General features: G+C 36.7%; 1 long non-coding RNA gene across 1 annotated transcript; it reads right to left on the bottom strand.

Annotated features, from left to right (window-relative positions):
- Window positions 1–4,284: 4,284 nt before the first annotated feature.
- LOC145982448 (uncharacterized) lies at window positions 4,285–15,713 on the bottom strand. The gene is made up of 4 exons (XR_014441052.1): window positions 15,698–15,713; window positions 6,738–6,761; window positions 6,116–6,151; window positions 4,285–4,302 (listed from the first exon to the last, which is right to left on the bottom strand). It is a non-coding gene; the product is annotated as an uncharacterized LOC145982448 (long non-coding RNA).
- Window positions 15,714–16,237: the final 524 nt, after the last annotated feature.

Below are 16,237 nucleotides of genomic sequence, written 5' to 3' on the forward strand. Positions count from 1 at the left end.
AACTTATTGTTTGTTTATTTAGTCTCAAATTTAGTGAGTAGGTGTGTATCTATGTGTGTGTGTGGTGTGTGTGTGGTTGTGTATTAAGGTATGTATATACATATATGTATTAGAGAAGTCCACAAATACACGAGTTTCTATTCTTCATATGGATATTTAACTCTTTCCCTGGTGGCAAGATTACGAACTAGCTGCCTCCATCCTGGCGGGAAATTTAAGCAAAATTATCCTAAAAGACATATTTATTCTTTTTGTTTGGCATCACCAACAAAGATCAAATATTTTAATATACTAACTGTAAATATCAGTAGAGGATTAATGAAGGCACATATTTATAATGAAATTGGTTATTTTTAGCAATTTTAGTAGTTAGTAATTTTGCTGTCGCTATCCTGGCGGGAAATTTGAGCAAAATTAACCTAAAATACATATTTATTATTCATGTTTGGTAAAAGCAACAAAGATGAAATCTACTGTTATACAAAGTATAAATATCCGTGGAGGATAGTTGAAACATATATTTATAATGTAATAGTTTTAGCATTTTAGCAATTTTAGCTAGGCGGCAGGATAGTTCAGAAGAAGCATATGTGTTTACGGGCGAAAACACGCCCACGCAAGGGAAAGGTTGGAATCTCTTCAGCGTGAAAACACGCCCACGCAAGGGAAAGGTTGGATTATCTTCGGCGTAAAAACACGCCCACGCCAGAGAAAGGTTGGATTCTCTTCAGCGTGAAAACATGTCCACGCCAGGGAAAGGTTGGATTCTCTTCAGCGTGAAAACACGCCCACGCAAGAGAAAGGTTGGATTCTCTTCAGCGTGAAAACACGCCCACGCCAGAGAAAGGTTGGATTCTCTTCAGCGTGAAAACATGTCCACGCCAGGGAAAGATTGTATTCTCTTCAGCGTGAAAACACGCCCACGCAAGAGAAAGGTTGGATTCTCTTCAGCGTGAAAACACGCCCACGCAAGAGAAAGGTTGGATTCTCTTCAGCGTGAAAACATGCCCACGCCAGGGAAAGGTTGGATTCTCTTCAGCGTGAAAACACGCCCACGCAAGAGAAAGGTTGGATTATCTTCAGCGTGAAAACCCAGGCCAGGGAAAGATTGTATTCTCTTCAGCGTGAAAACACGCCCACGCAAGAGAAAGGTTGGATTATCTTCAGCGTGAAAACCCACGCCAGGGAAAGATTGTATTCTCTTCAGCGTGAAAACACGCCCACGCAAGAGAAAGGTTGGATTATCTTCAGCGTGAAAACCCACGCCAGGGAAAGGTTGGATTCTCTTCAGCGTGAAAACACGCCCACGCAAGAGAAAGGTTGGATTATCTTCAGCGTGAAAATCCACGCCAGGGAAAGATTGTATTCTCTTCAGCGTGAAAACACGCCCACGCAAGAGAAAGGTTGGATTATCTTCAGCGTGAAAACCCACGCCAGGGAAAGATTGTATTCTCTTCAGCGTGAAAACACGCCCACGCAAGAGAAAGGTTGGATTATCTTCAGCGTGAAAACCCACGCCAGGGAAAGATTGTATTCTCTTCAGCGTGAAAACACGCCCACGCAAGAGAAAGGTTGGATTCTCTTCAGCGTGAAAACCCACGCCAGGGAAAGGTTGGATTCTCTTCAGCGTGAAAACACGCCCACGCAAGAGAAAGGTTGGATTCTCTTCAGCGTGAAAACCCACGCCAGGGAAAGGTTGGATTCTCTTCAGCGTGAAAACACGCCCACGCAAGAGAAAGGTTGGATTATCTTCAGCGTGAAAATCCACGCCAGGGAAAGATTGTATTCTCTTCAGCGTGAAAACACGCCCACGCAAGAGAAAGGTTGGATTATCTTCAGCGTGAAAACCCACGCCAGGGAAAGATTGTATTCTCTTCAGCGTGAAAACACGCCCACGCAAGAGAAAGGTTGGATTATCTTCAGCGTGAAAACCCACGCCAGGGAAAGATTGTATTCTCTTCAGCGTGAAAACACGCCCACGCAAGAGAAAGGTTGGATTCTCTTCAGCGTGAAAACACGCCCACGCGAGGGAAAGGTTGGATTCTCTTCGGCGTAAAAACACGCCCACGCCAGGGAAAGGTTGGATTCTCTTCAGCGTGAAAACACGCCCACGTCAGGGAAATGTTGGATTGTCTTCAGCGTGAGAACACGCTCACGTCAGGGAAAGGTTGGATTCTCTTCAGAGTGAAATACTGCCAAGCAAGAAAAAAGTTGGATTCTCTTCAACGTGAGAACACGCCCACATCAGGGAAAGTGTTAAAAACATTCCAAATTTATCTTGAAACAAACAATATTTGGAGGTTAGCCAGCCCCAATTTACACTTTTATATAATTAAGTTGTACATCTCATTTAATAGCTGCTTTTTAATTAACAAATATTTGTTAACTCAGAAATATGTATCAGAATCTTTCAGATAATTTGTAAAAGATTACTTCTGTACAAATTACATATTTCATTGTAAGCCGCAGTTGTTGGAACGTATCAACTTACCTAAGAACAACGCATAATATGCAGAAAAGTAACATTTTTGTTACGATACACGAATGGCGTCACAAGGGGGATATGCATGTTACGACATACGAATCAACTTGTAAGAATGTTTGTTTCAAGCATCAACTTCACGTTACAATTACTTGAGAACTACTTGACGTATTACAATGTAACAAAAGCTATTCTTAATTAACTTTTCCATACTTTCAAATGAGCTAAAGATAAAATGGGGTTTCCATAAAAAGAACAAAATTTATGTTGAAAATCGTACTTCCTTCCTTAGTTGAACGTTTTTGGTCCACCAATATCATGTGCCCCTCTCATACTTATATATCTGCGAAAGCAGTTTTTCAATATTTATTGTTGTTCACGAGATATTTCCGGTGGTAATTTTATCTGAGATTAAGGAATAGGTAAATTTTAAGTAAATGAATTATTGACGAATTCTATTTAATTAAAATGCTTCATGTAGAATGTATTTATTCTATTCTCTTCTGTTGTAGAAACTTATAATACACACGTATAGGTGTGTGTATTGCTTTCTATTTACATAAGAGGTGATCAACATACTTTTACTTACCTGTTATGTCTAAGAAAGGAACAAAACATTGTATTATTTGCTATTCTTCTTCCGTTTCATCAATAATTTTAAGTCAATGTAAAATAATTTCTACCTCAGACAATACGTCGGAACTTGTTTCTTCAATCACAAATGTATTCTTTCGATTGGAATGAAATCACTACCCAAATAATATTTAATTCCTAGATTTTGTATGTTCTTTTGATTACGATACTCTATACTCCATCTAATTCGTTTCTCTCTCAAGATGTAGTTAATGGTGTGTACTGAGCACAGAACTCGCCGCCTATAGTATAAAATGTATTTAATAAATAAAATGTATTTATATAATTTAAAATTATGGGTATTATTTGTTTTACGTTTACATGGAAATATAATTCTAATCTAATACATGTTTTTCTTTTCGGATAATGATAAATATAATTTTTAGCAAATAATTATTTTGATAAATTACGTTCAGTATAAGGGATAGATCATAATTCACACGCACATCTAGTTTAAAATAGTACCACGTTTATAGAAGAGAATTTATTAAAAATAACTGGCGACGTATTCAATTTTTTATTTCAACAGGGCCAAGATTTTTTCATGTGGAAAGCGTCTGACTATATGTTAGCATTGCAATTTACTTGAAAAGACTCAAAATTAATGACAGATCTTAACAAAATAAGCCTTATTGAGAGTAAACGAGTAACAACTAAAATGTTTCCAAGTTTCTAAATTTAAGAATATTTTATGAAAAGGATTCATGCTCAATATCCCTAATTAAATACACAACTTGAAACACAAAACTTTATAGAATAAATGACTTGATTATATGTCGTAAATATGACATAATGAAAACAAAAAAATGGTATTAAAATTGTTAAACTTATAAACGAAGTACAATAATTATAAGTAAATCGTAAATCACAAATTCAAAATAAATTGTAATAAAAGTTTTGGAATTTAGTTTCTCATTAATTTCTCTTGGCGTCGTTGTGGCCTTGTGGTTCCACTAAAATTCACATATTTATTAGTGCATAACTTTGCCCCAACTTCCTCTTGATGAGTTTGCTTCCACATTTGTTTAGGCAAAATTCTTTCTTTCATTTGCTCCAACGCATCTTCGATACATGTATTTTATCAATTAAACCCTTATAGATAACGATGGAAAAATTCACAATAAAATATGTTACCAGAATATCAAAACTACGACTGAAAGTTTACTTACTGCACTTAGGTAGCGTATCTAGAGGAAACATAGAACATGAGAATTTAATATAAGGTTTTACAGTGTGTTTTACAAACCGCACAACCATAATAAGTTCGTCTAAAATTAAAGTTGTTTGACATATTCACATTAGGCTTCTGCATTATTAAACTTTGTCAATTGACGTATTTTTTTATTATTTTTTGCCAGTTTATACAAACGTAACATAAAATAAAATATTTGTTAATTATGACTTATGAATACACTCCTACCTTTCCTCTTGGAAAATTGTTGTACACTGCGTTCATTTTAACATTGAATATCTAAGAAACATAATGCAGTTGTTGTCAATCGCAAAGATGATATTTAAACGCAAGGAGCCAATTTATATACATTATAGCAAGCAAATCTCCACTGCAGATAGATAAATATTTGACTCCTTTTACTCATATTAGCCATTGCTTTGCTTTCTAGACAACTTAATCTAACTGATTCGTACCTAGAAATTGCATATTACGCAGATATAATAGAGTTTCCTACCCCTCAAACCCAAGAGAGAAAATTCCCCAACAGGACTTGTACACCACTGAATACAATAATATATTTTCACACACAAGATGACTGTCCACAATGTCCATCATAGAATTTATATCCTCCATTTAGTAGAAATGGCCACTGTTTTGAATCTTAATGCATTATTTTTTATATCATTTTCCGAAATGTGTTATACTATCGTGATATACATGAAGTTGCACACATTCCTACGTATTATGAATTAATTTGTTATAGCCTCCTACCCCTCTCTGACTCATTCCATTCCAGTTGATGTAGCTTTTTATTTCCGGGAAGGTAGGGAAGAAATTTCCTGGTAATTCAATAATTTCTCTCTTGTGTCCCTTCCTAACCCATTAGTGCCAGAATTTTTATTCAGATATTTGTTTTATACTTGAACATAAGGCTATTGAGGGTGAGATATTATGCTTAACTTCAGTTTCAATATGATATTTTTACTTGTGAAAGATTTGATTTCGTGTTTTAAGTGCACTTTATGCACAGTAAGGCTTATCGGGACTGGACCTACAGTTTAAAGTGGGATCCGAACCACTTATGCCTCCAAGGGGGCCACAAATGTGGGCACTGGTCACTAATGGGTGGGGTGTTTACTTGCACACAAATGTGGGCACTGGACACTAGAGTGTGTGGTATTTTTTCAATTACTAGTGGGATATTTGGGTAATGTTAAGAACACTATAATATATGAGATTTTATGTTAAATCTCTTGATACTTATAATGATAGAGCAATTATAATAAGTCACTCTTCTACAAGAGCTTCAAAGTAATTTGTAATGCAAATTTCTAGATTTAGGAAAGTATCTCTTGATATTTCAAAAGTTTATTTTTGATTGTGAAACCCTTCAAAACATTTGATGTGACATCCCATGTTGCACTTTCTGCACTTTTTCCAAGTATTCTACTTGCACTCTCTACATCGTATTTGTGTTTTGTTGGTTTCTAAGATGTGAAGAGCACCATCTAGTCGAATATTATCGTCAACTCGTTTCTTCCCAGTTGTGGATACTCGTGACTGCCTTGGAAGCTCTTGTGTGTATCTAGCCAAATAATTCTGAACTACAAAGCGGGTGAAGATCTAGATCCTGCTGCTGCCCAATGGGTGTTAATCTTCGTAGTTAGCGAAAATTTTGAATTTTTCTACTGATATGAACTATGCAATATACAAAGTTAACATAAGAATGAACAAACATTGGGACGGTTCAGGTAAAGCTAATTGCAGATGACATAACGATGTACTTAACAAGATATGCTGAAGCTACAAATCAGTATTTTACTTACTGCAAAATGCCGTGCACCCGCTATAGGTTGCAACGTCTGAAAGAAAAGAAAATATATGTTTTGTTAATTTCTATCCACGATACAGCAGATATGGCGTCTTATTGTCAGTTGGGAGACCTAGTTTGGATTGAGACACCTATGAATTTCCATGTAGTGAACTTGAACATTTTTGTATCTCATTTACCGTTCAGAAGATATTATAATTTTTGACAGGGTTCACTGTCCCGCTGTTATATATTCACGAATTATTGCTTCATTTTGCAACAAAATGATTGCGAATCTGTGCATAAAGTGGACTTAAAACAGCAACTCAAAAACAGCAACACTCCCATGTGAATTTACGTAGGTTATGTTCATATGAGCGAACTTTACGTCACATAAGTATACATTTTGAATACACAAGCAAACGACTTAACCTTATGGAATTTTAATAACCTTGCACAAATCTACCTCTGTTTACATTGATGCTTGGGTCTGTTTGGGGCCTTTACACAGAGTCCCTCCCTCTCCCGTTAATTCACATTTCATATCTCACTAATTTTAATATCCGAAATTAGTATATTAAAGAAACTAATCAACATTAACAAGTACATCTTAAAAGAACAAATATGTTACAACTTACCTACGTCGAAATGCACAAACATTACTATTAAAGAAAATGAAGAAATAATATTGTTAGATATCGTTGATGTTATTTCTGCATATTTTTGCAACTACAATGAATTCCTTATCCAGAGCGGTGCATCGGGTATCATACCACTTTACTCAGAACGAAGTGCGAAAAAAGTGGAAATGGGAATTCAGTGCTACACAAGCTCTCTCTATGTACAGAAAGATCAATGTTCACATAAACATTAGAAGAGTACTTTCGCAAATCTCCATAATAGTGACATGCAACACCCATAAAAAGTATTTAAGAAGACAGAAACATTCAGTTAAACAGGAAAGATGTATTTTAATGTAAAACGATACAGAAGAAAGTTAAGAAAGTGGAGATAATTTCACATAGAAAGACATTCACTTCTTCTAAAAGAAGGCGATCTTCAAATCTTCAAATCTGAAGCAAGAAATGAAGTGCTTTACAGAATCCCGCTAGATTGTAGTTGATGAATTGATTTATTTTTTCAAAGATTTCATAACAGGAGGAAATATGTAAAAATTCTTTGCAGAAGGGCGAACGGGCAGATAATTTTCTGTTGTGTGCCAAGGGTTAGACGACGTACGAGGGATGTCACTTAGGGAAGTAGCAGTAAAACAATGTTCAACTGGTTTTTACAGGTTGTAGGTAGCACCCCTTGACTCGGTGAAGAGGTAAGGAAGGAGGACGAGCACTCGCCTAACCGGGCAGCGACCCCTCTGACGTCTCAGACTCTGGTGACGACCACGGCACGAGCAAGCAACCAAGACTATTAGAAGGAAGGCTGGGGCCATACCTGATCACGTGGTCCTTGACGTCAGGCGTGACGTCACGGGCGGACAGATCGCTCCGCGCCACGGTTTCGCAGCGGAATCAATGCAGAAATTATGAACAAAACAGAGCCGTCATTATGCCCAGAAGCTAGCTGGGACTGAATATACAGGTTCACTTAGTATCCGAGATAATGTATGTCTTCAGAATTGGATTATACAGCTATTAACATATGTATTGAATCGGTAGTTTTTAGGTCGTCACATTTCTCTCTGAAACCTAAAGTTTCATGTAAAATTGAAGTTAATATGCCTGGTGATGCGTTTTGTTAAATAAAGAAAGGCAGAAAGCCAAAATTATGGATAAGTTGAATATGTAAAAGAAAACAAACCTCATCTATTGCTCTCTTTTAGGAGTGAGAGAGGAGCTGTTTCCACTTAACTTCTTCAAATTTGGTAACTTTGCTTTGACTATTGATATTTATTTCATCATTAATTTTCCTTATTCAGATTACAGTTGTGAGTTTTATGAATCTTTGAACTACACAGGGAGGAATGTGAGAAAGTTCCGTGTGTATTATGTCACAAACACTTTAAACAACTTTCGACTGAACGAAAACTTGAGACATAGAACTGAAGAAAGTCGAGGCTCACTTTATATATATATATATATATATATATATATATATATATATATATATATATATATATATATATATATATAATCAGTGGGATGTCGAACAGGGGTGCCCACAGGTCGGTATGTGAAAGCTGGTTGCGTCCACTTAACTTTGGGGGGGGGGGGCGATTGTGATGAAAATTTGACTGAATAAATAATAGAACAATGGAGGACGGAAGTTGAACTACGTTGTCATTTAAGCATCACTCGTATATAAATAGCAAGTTGTGTATTTCCAAGGGAATTATAACAGTTACTATGTATTATTAGTGTTGTTAACGAGACTAGACACGAGAAGAGATGGAATTTTCACACGACGAGACATACCAGTGTCGCCTCTCGGCAACACGGTATATCTATTTGAGGTGCACAATATCCAGCTATTACACATTAAACCTTAAATTTTTATCATGAATTCTGATGTGGAATTACCCTTGGTTGGGGAAGTTTCCAACTCTGTAGTAAGGAAATTGAGCACTAGGATGGGAGATAGCCAAGTCTTGAGTATTAATTACTGTTGCGCTTAGACTGTTGTGGGAATTTTGGTGTGGCGATTGAGAATTAAATTATTTGGAGGAGGTCGAGATTTAACTCTTCAATACCAACAGTGAACCTAAATTGACTTAGGAATTTTGGTGGGGCAGGATATTAAATTGGGGGTATATGCTTGCAGTTTTTATCTTACTATACCTGTGAGAGTCTTTATTATAAATTACAATATTATTATAAATTACAATATTATTATTTTTTATTCTAATAATTGTAACCCAATTGAAGTGTATGGTAACTTGATGTTGTGTAATGAGACTACTGGTATCGCAATCCACTAACAAGTCTCGTTAGATGCGATGTGTTCAGTTATATATTGTCACCCGCTGTTTTTATTTTTTCATCGAAGATTACGACACGTCGCAACACCTCACTGAAGGCATTGTGAACTGCAGCACCCCACAACCCACCAGGGTGCGAAATCATTGAAAACTGGTTTGAGTTGTTGTTTTAAGTCCACTTTATGCACATTAAGGCTAATGGGGACTGGACCTACAGTTTAAAGTGGGATCCGAACCACTTGTGCCTCCACCGGGTATCGAACCCGGGACCCCTTGATTACAAGGCAATGACGCTACCACTGCGCCATAGGGGAGGCCCCATTGAAAACTGGTGAGGGGGAGAAACTTCTTAACCTAAAACCCCCCTCCCCACAAACATATGTGTGAATTATACGATGTACATATTTTTCAATGTTATTAAAAGTAAAAATAAATTACTCAATTAAAATAATTATTATGATTATTAATTAGAAATTAATTTGTTACTTTCATACATATCAGATAGTGTAAAGCAGCTAAATAATTCCATTACTAACCGGTTAAAGATGTTAATAAATTATGAAATAGTTGAAGTGATTTTATTATGTGTAAGTTTTTGTTTAGTTTGTGCACTATGTTAATATAAATCAATTAGATTTCATAGTTATTATTGTTTTGCATTCTTGTTTTACTTTTATTGTGCGTATTGATGTAGATTTGTTAGTGATCTCTTGAGAGAGAAAGCATTCAACACTCACAGCCACACTAATTTGTGTGTGTTTTCGATATTATTCTTAGTAAAGTATATTAAATGTAAAGTATATTTGAAATTAAAAGTAATTGCTTATATTTTCTTTGTTATAACAAAAACTGTCCCCCCAGGGAAATTTTTGGTGGGGGGGATTTTTGAGGCCAAGATTATTGGTGGGGGAAATCCCCCTCGTCCACTCCATGATTTCGCACCTTGAACCCAACAATCCAGAAATACAAGAAAAAAGGAGCGAAAATAACAAAACAGATCAGCCCTTCCACGTTTCTTTTCGTATGGGGTAAAGACTCAGCTGGGGGTTTGTCCGCCCATGACGTCACACCCGCGGCAGTCGCGAAAAGAGGCGTGTCTGACCCCAGCCTTTCCTTCTAGTAGTCTTGGCAAGCAACCACCCTGAATAGCAGGCGCCGGTTGTGTCGGGTGCGGGGATTTAGCGCTGGTGGAATTTGCGCCGCGTAGAATTTGCGCCGTGATGGATTTTGCGTTAAGTGTTGCCAACCCCACTTACATCCCTTTACCTGTTCTTCTCATTTTTTTCTACGACTATAATAGGTTAAGCCAATAGAAAAACACCTGTCACTTTTCCATACGAATAGAATAGAACTACACCTTTCACTTTCCCTGCGAATAGAACTACATCTTTCCTTTTCTCTGCGAATATATATATATAGACCAGACTTGCAAGTACTTCAATACTTGAGTGAGAAATGGAGTTCGAAATTCGCTTCAAGAGGAGAAACAAGGGATCAGTGCTATGGGTAAGTCTCTTTAAAAATTGTAATAATAGTCTTTTTCTTGTTTTGTTGTAGTTAATAGAACTAATTAATTAATTAATAGAAACCGTACACCATATAACAATTTTTTATGTGATTTCAGGCCTGCCTGAACGAGAAAAGGGGTTGTCCGGCGACAATATCAACAAATGGAGAAACAATTATTTCGCAGAAGGACCATACATGTGTACCAAATATAGCAGCAGCTGAAGTGAGGAAGGCACTAACTCTTTTTAGGAAGAGTGTACGGGAAGATGTAGGTGTACCTGTTCTAGAAGTGTTCTCGTAAGAGATGAAAGCTGTACAGGATAACAGTTACGAAATGGTTACCGAACTTACCCTGTATTCGTCGGTAAAGTCGGGCTTGAACAAGCTACTAAAAGCCTCTCTGGGTGTCAGGCAAGAACGTGAGAAGGCAGAGGACATTTTCATCCCGGAGGAACAATTGAGGTTTTTGGACGGGAAAAAGTTTTCTGCAGGTTGATTTCACTGATGGCTCCAGAATTTTCATGTTTGCTACGGAGGGAGTAAGGATTTTTTTGGAAAATACCAATTGTGCCTTTGCCGAAGGAACTTTCGACAGTTGTCCAAAACAGTTCACTCACTTGTACACTATTCACGTAGATGCAGGGAGTACTGACGATGTGATTTGTGTTATACCAGCAGTGTACGCTCTTCTTCCAGATAAGAAACGTTGCACTTATCTACGACTTTTTAATTTAGCAAAGATGGTGTCTGGGGTTAAATCCCAATACCATAATGATGGACTTCAAATCTGCAACAATTTCAGAAGCAGCAAGGATGCTTGGCCTGAACTGGATATAAATAGATATAATTTCCACTTCAACCAAGCTCTGTGGAGGGCAGTTCAGAGAGTGGGTCTAAGCGGAGAGTACACCGAGAAAGAAGATATTAGACGACATGTTAAGATGTGCGCTGCATTGGCACATCTCCCAGTTAGTGATGTCGAAGCTGGGTTCCTTGCAATCATGGATAATTCGCCGCAAAGCAACCAGATTACACAGTTCAACGATTATTTAGTTGATACATGGCTTGGCAAACAAAAAAATTCCTGCGTGGAATTGCCACAACCAACGGCACAGAACTAACAACAGTGTTGAGGGATGGCATCGAAAGTTAATTTCTTCCATTCTACCTTCTTTCTTTTCCTCGGTAAGTTGAAAGAAGATGCATGCCATCACACGACTTTACTGAAGGACATTGAGTTAGGTGGAGTTCGTGGAAAGCGATAAAAGTGTGCCGTCTGTTTGGATCAAAGGATGAGGAACATTCTACAGGATTATGAGAAATCAGGGGACTTCAGGAGATGTCTTCGAAGCTTGGGGTATGTTCAAAGAGTTTGATAATGTTTGTCATGTGTTTCATAATGTACTTTCTGTATGATGTAGAATGTAAAGTACTTTCTGTAACTGTAGAACGACCAATGATCAATGTTATGTAACGAAATTATGTTAACAATTATGATTTCTAATGTATGTAACTTGGAAATGTAAACAACAAGTATGGTTCCGCATTGGTATCTGTAAATTTATTATCTTCGACGATTTGGGGTATTTGATGTCAGGTTGGCAACAATGCGTCTTCGGCGCAACTTGTCAGTTGATCACGGTGTTTCCGCAGTTTTTCTTGTCGGCGGAAGTTACACCGGCGTAAGTTCCACAGAGCCGTTGTGTCAGCACCTTAACGGCGGCCACGAGAACCTTTGCACCCTCTTGATGTTTCCAAAGATCCGGGGTACTTATCCGATTCGCCGCGTGCCGTGTTTCTGATGAGCTTGCAACCTACAGTGCCACTACTTCCCTCTGTCGATCAAGAAGAGTAATCCTGTAGTTGCAAGCTGGATTCTGTCTAGCCTGAGGAATGTTGTTATTGTCGCTGGGTCAGTGTGCTTGAGTTAAACTTTGGATTTTACTTTTAGCTTTCAATGCTCGTTCGCCTTCCAATGACAATGTGTGTGTGTGTATGTATATATATATATATATATACCAGAGAATATCTACAGTGTCCCAAGTGGGCGACTTTCTTTTGATCACCTGCACGTACGACAAATTTGATTATTATCTCCTTATTTACTTCAAGTTTATGATTTTTGGAAATTAATCTTTGTAAGTCAAGCTGATGAAGAAATATACAAAGTTCAAAAGAAATGCATATTTTATTTCTTAGTGTTATACACTGGAGTTAAATCTTTGAATAAAATTCATTTTAAAATATATACGGATCTATGCAGAGCATCAACACTGGTATTAAACGTCTTTGTAGGACCAGCGAAAAAAGTATAGGTATCTTTAAAATGGGAAATCCCTCCCTTTTTTGCCGATGTTGTTTATCATATTTTTCTTATTTAATACAGCTTTATCAATATATTCATTCTTATGACGGATGCTTATCCCTTAAATGTATTCTTCAAAGTTCATTTTAGGTATACTTTAATGTCAGATCGGTTTATATGGACTAGGCCCAAAGTTTATAGTGGGATCAACCAAAACCAATGCTTTATGCCCCACTCGAAATTGATCTGACATACCCCTGCTTTACAAACCGAGAGCCGTGGTCACTCCTCTTTCGACAGACCCCTTACAGATGCTCTTCTAACGCTGTTTGGGTCTGAATGGTTGAACAGACTCTCAAGCTTTTAAATCTTTCACTACATGATAAAGATAGGATGTGTCCGAAAGGTATGAAGTACAGATTTGAAGTTTGGGTTTGACGAAAGTGACGTCTCCGAGTGCGGTTCGAAAGCGCCAAGTACACAAGCTATCGAGACCACAGCTCGGAGCACAGATCTTTGGAGACTTGATCACGTAATTTCTGCACTCGTTGTTCATTTGTTTGAAATCACGGAGGTACAAAGCCAGAACCACAGATTAGATATACGTTATAGGCCAGCAAGTTGTTGGTTGTAGTTCTTATAACTTGTGGAAATGTATGTGTAAGAATATTTGATAATGCTATGTGATTTATAGGGTGAAAAACAAGTTTTTAAAACGAGGGGAAAACAAGGTGTTCTCATTTTTATTTACTGATCGTATTTGCCACTGCAGTCGAAGTGCAATTCGAGTGACTTTCACTTCCAGTCCACGACTTCAAGACCGCACTGCAAGACCATACTCGGAGGATGCTCGCTTCAAGTATGGTCTTACACCTTCTGGACACGGTGATAGTTAAAACTTGTGTAGGTAAAAAAGGTAAAGTGCTCGCCTGTGCTTAGCACCACGCCATGAAGGCGTATACGGTGTGTGGGGGTAACGCCCCACACTTTCTTGATCCGGTCGTGAGTGGGGGTGATGTGATCATCATCATTACCCTGACCGTCTTTACCCCCCAGGGTTTCCCCCAGGTACCCATATCATTCGACGCTGGGTGGGCGCCGGAGCCGCTTCCAACGTTAGAAAATTTCCTGGAATTAAACTTGTGTAGTCTTTAATGTACTAGGAGACGAATATTAACAAAATCATTGTATCTTGACTCATAATGATCATATTTTAGGTAAATAACAGAATTATATTATATGGAGAGAGATAAGCAAAGCGGTAGGAGCTATCGACTGGATGCTTGTCAATGATAGCCGAGACCGGAAAATATCGTAAATTCAGGTATACTTAAATATAAAGTTATCCAGTTCACACGCAGTTACGAACTTCTAATTGCGTTTATTACAGAACTAGTTTCTTATGTAAAATTTCCATCTTTTATATCAGTCTCTTTACTTTTGACATTGAAATTTATAAATCTAATTCACCATAACTTAGCCAACAAGAAGAAATACTTAGAATACTCAGAATTTTGTTTAAAACTTCAGGATCGTCAGTTGGGCACGTACAAAACTAATTTATTATGTAAAATATGCAGAAAAATAACCCGAATATGGCTTATGTATATATGACAAGGACAAGCAGGATTTCGCTTGGAACGGGCATTACCTCTTCTTTGCGACAGTTAGGGAAGTTTTCTCATTTGCATATGGTCTCAATGATTAAATTAGGCACTGTATACTTGAATTGAGTAAGAAGTACAAATAAAAAAAAAACCTATAGAACTTTCTTCTTACAAGAATACATTTGTATAATTATTTTAAAATACTGCTATAATCATATACCTGCTTTGATATGTTGCTCGTGTGACATTTACTTCACTGAAGTTTAAGTTTATACGTATACACACACACACACACACACACACACACACATATTACACATACACGTATGTTAACTAGATGCAGACACTAGCGGGAAACTGGTTAATTATGGATAATTTACACATATATAGTTTAAATATAAACGTAATTAAGAAGAAAATTTTTTTTTTTCTTGGAAGAGATAGTTTTATAATATTTACATTCAGCATTTCTCCAAAGAAAATTCTCATTAATTTAATGATTCTTCCCCAATCTATTTCATGCAGTTCAATTAACAAACTTATTTTTATTTTGGGAGTAGCTGCATACGGAAACATTTTGTAATGAAATGTGTCGAAAACTTAAGTCAAGTCTTAAAACAACTCTTTCACACCAGACAGTAGTACGTAACATGGAGTTATTTCGGAGGTGATATATAAACAATGGTTATAAGCAGATGATAGGAAACATGACAATAATGTTCCGCTAATCGAATATGAATAATACATGTGACTTTCACATAAAATTAAATAAATGATTGGATACAGCAAGTGCATATATGTCACAGAAAAGAAAAATATGCATTAGAAATGCCAGAAGAGGCGACAAAATTTCGAAGATATCTCTGCTTAAATCATATTACAAAAAATATTTGTTTAATAAAAAATACTGCAATGAAGTTGGAAAAATTACTAAATGACTCATGGTTATTACAGCGTTCGTAAAAAGAAATACCAACTACTATTGTGGCTGACAATTGTAGAGCAGTGCTTATACTTGAAACATTTTTTAGGTACGATTCGTATTACCAGCATGGAGCTAATCATTAAATCTCTAAATTTTATTATGGTAGAAAACAAAATTTATTGAAAAATAGTTTCCTTAATTACCAAAATGGTAACTTATAATGACAATTTCTACAGATTTATCAATTACATGTACGGATAGCACAGAAAATAGCAGTTGAGAGGTTAGTGTGAAATCTGGAGATAAATAAAATATCTTACTCGTACGATTCAGTAGCTGAAACAAAAATTTGGGAATGTTTTGCATTTTCAATATTTTGTATATTTTAAATTAAATGGAAGTGAAATTACGATTACAATACATATATATCAACTTCTTTGAAACTAGTGTTATATGTAAAGCATTTCTTAGTCTTGACTTCTAGTCAACAATAATACATTATTTGCTGTTAGTCAATTTGTATTATTACAAATTTTCTGCAAAAAAGAACACATGTAACGTTTGGATGTAGTAAATTATATTTAAACCTTTCTTGCGTGCAATATTTATCACTAGTATACTAATTGCTGTGCACCCACTGTGTATTATAATTTTTACCAAAAATAACAATGATAGAGATGGTAATTTGTTGAAAATATTAAGTATTTAGATGGCATATAAATTTACCAATCAAAAAGTTTTGGCAGTGAGAAACAACTGAGCAGGTTTGTCACTGATTCATCGCAGAACATTTTACAGGAGTCGTTGCACATGCACACGGTTGTGATACTGGCAGTGCCCTGTGACTACCATTTTTGGTG

Source organism: Lepisma saccharinum, unplaced genomic scaffold (assembly GCF_977018435.1).
Source record: "Lepisma saccharinum unplaced genomic scaffold, izLepSacc3.1 HAP1_SCAFFOLD_173, whole genome shotgun sequence".
Classification (NCBI taxonomy): Eukaryota; Metazoa; Arthropoda; class Insecta; order Zygentoma; family Lepismatidae; genus Lepisma; species Lepisma saccharinum.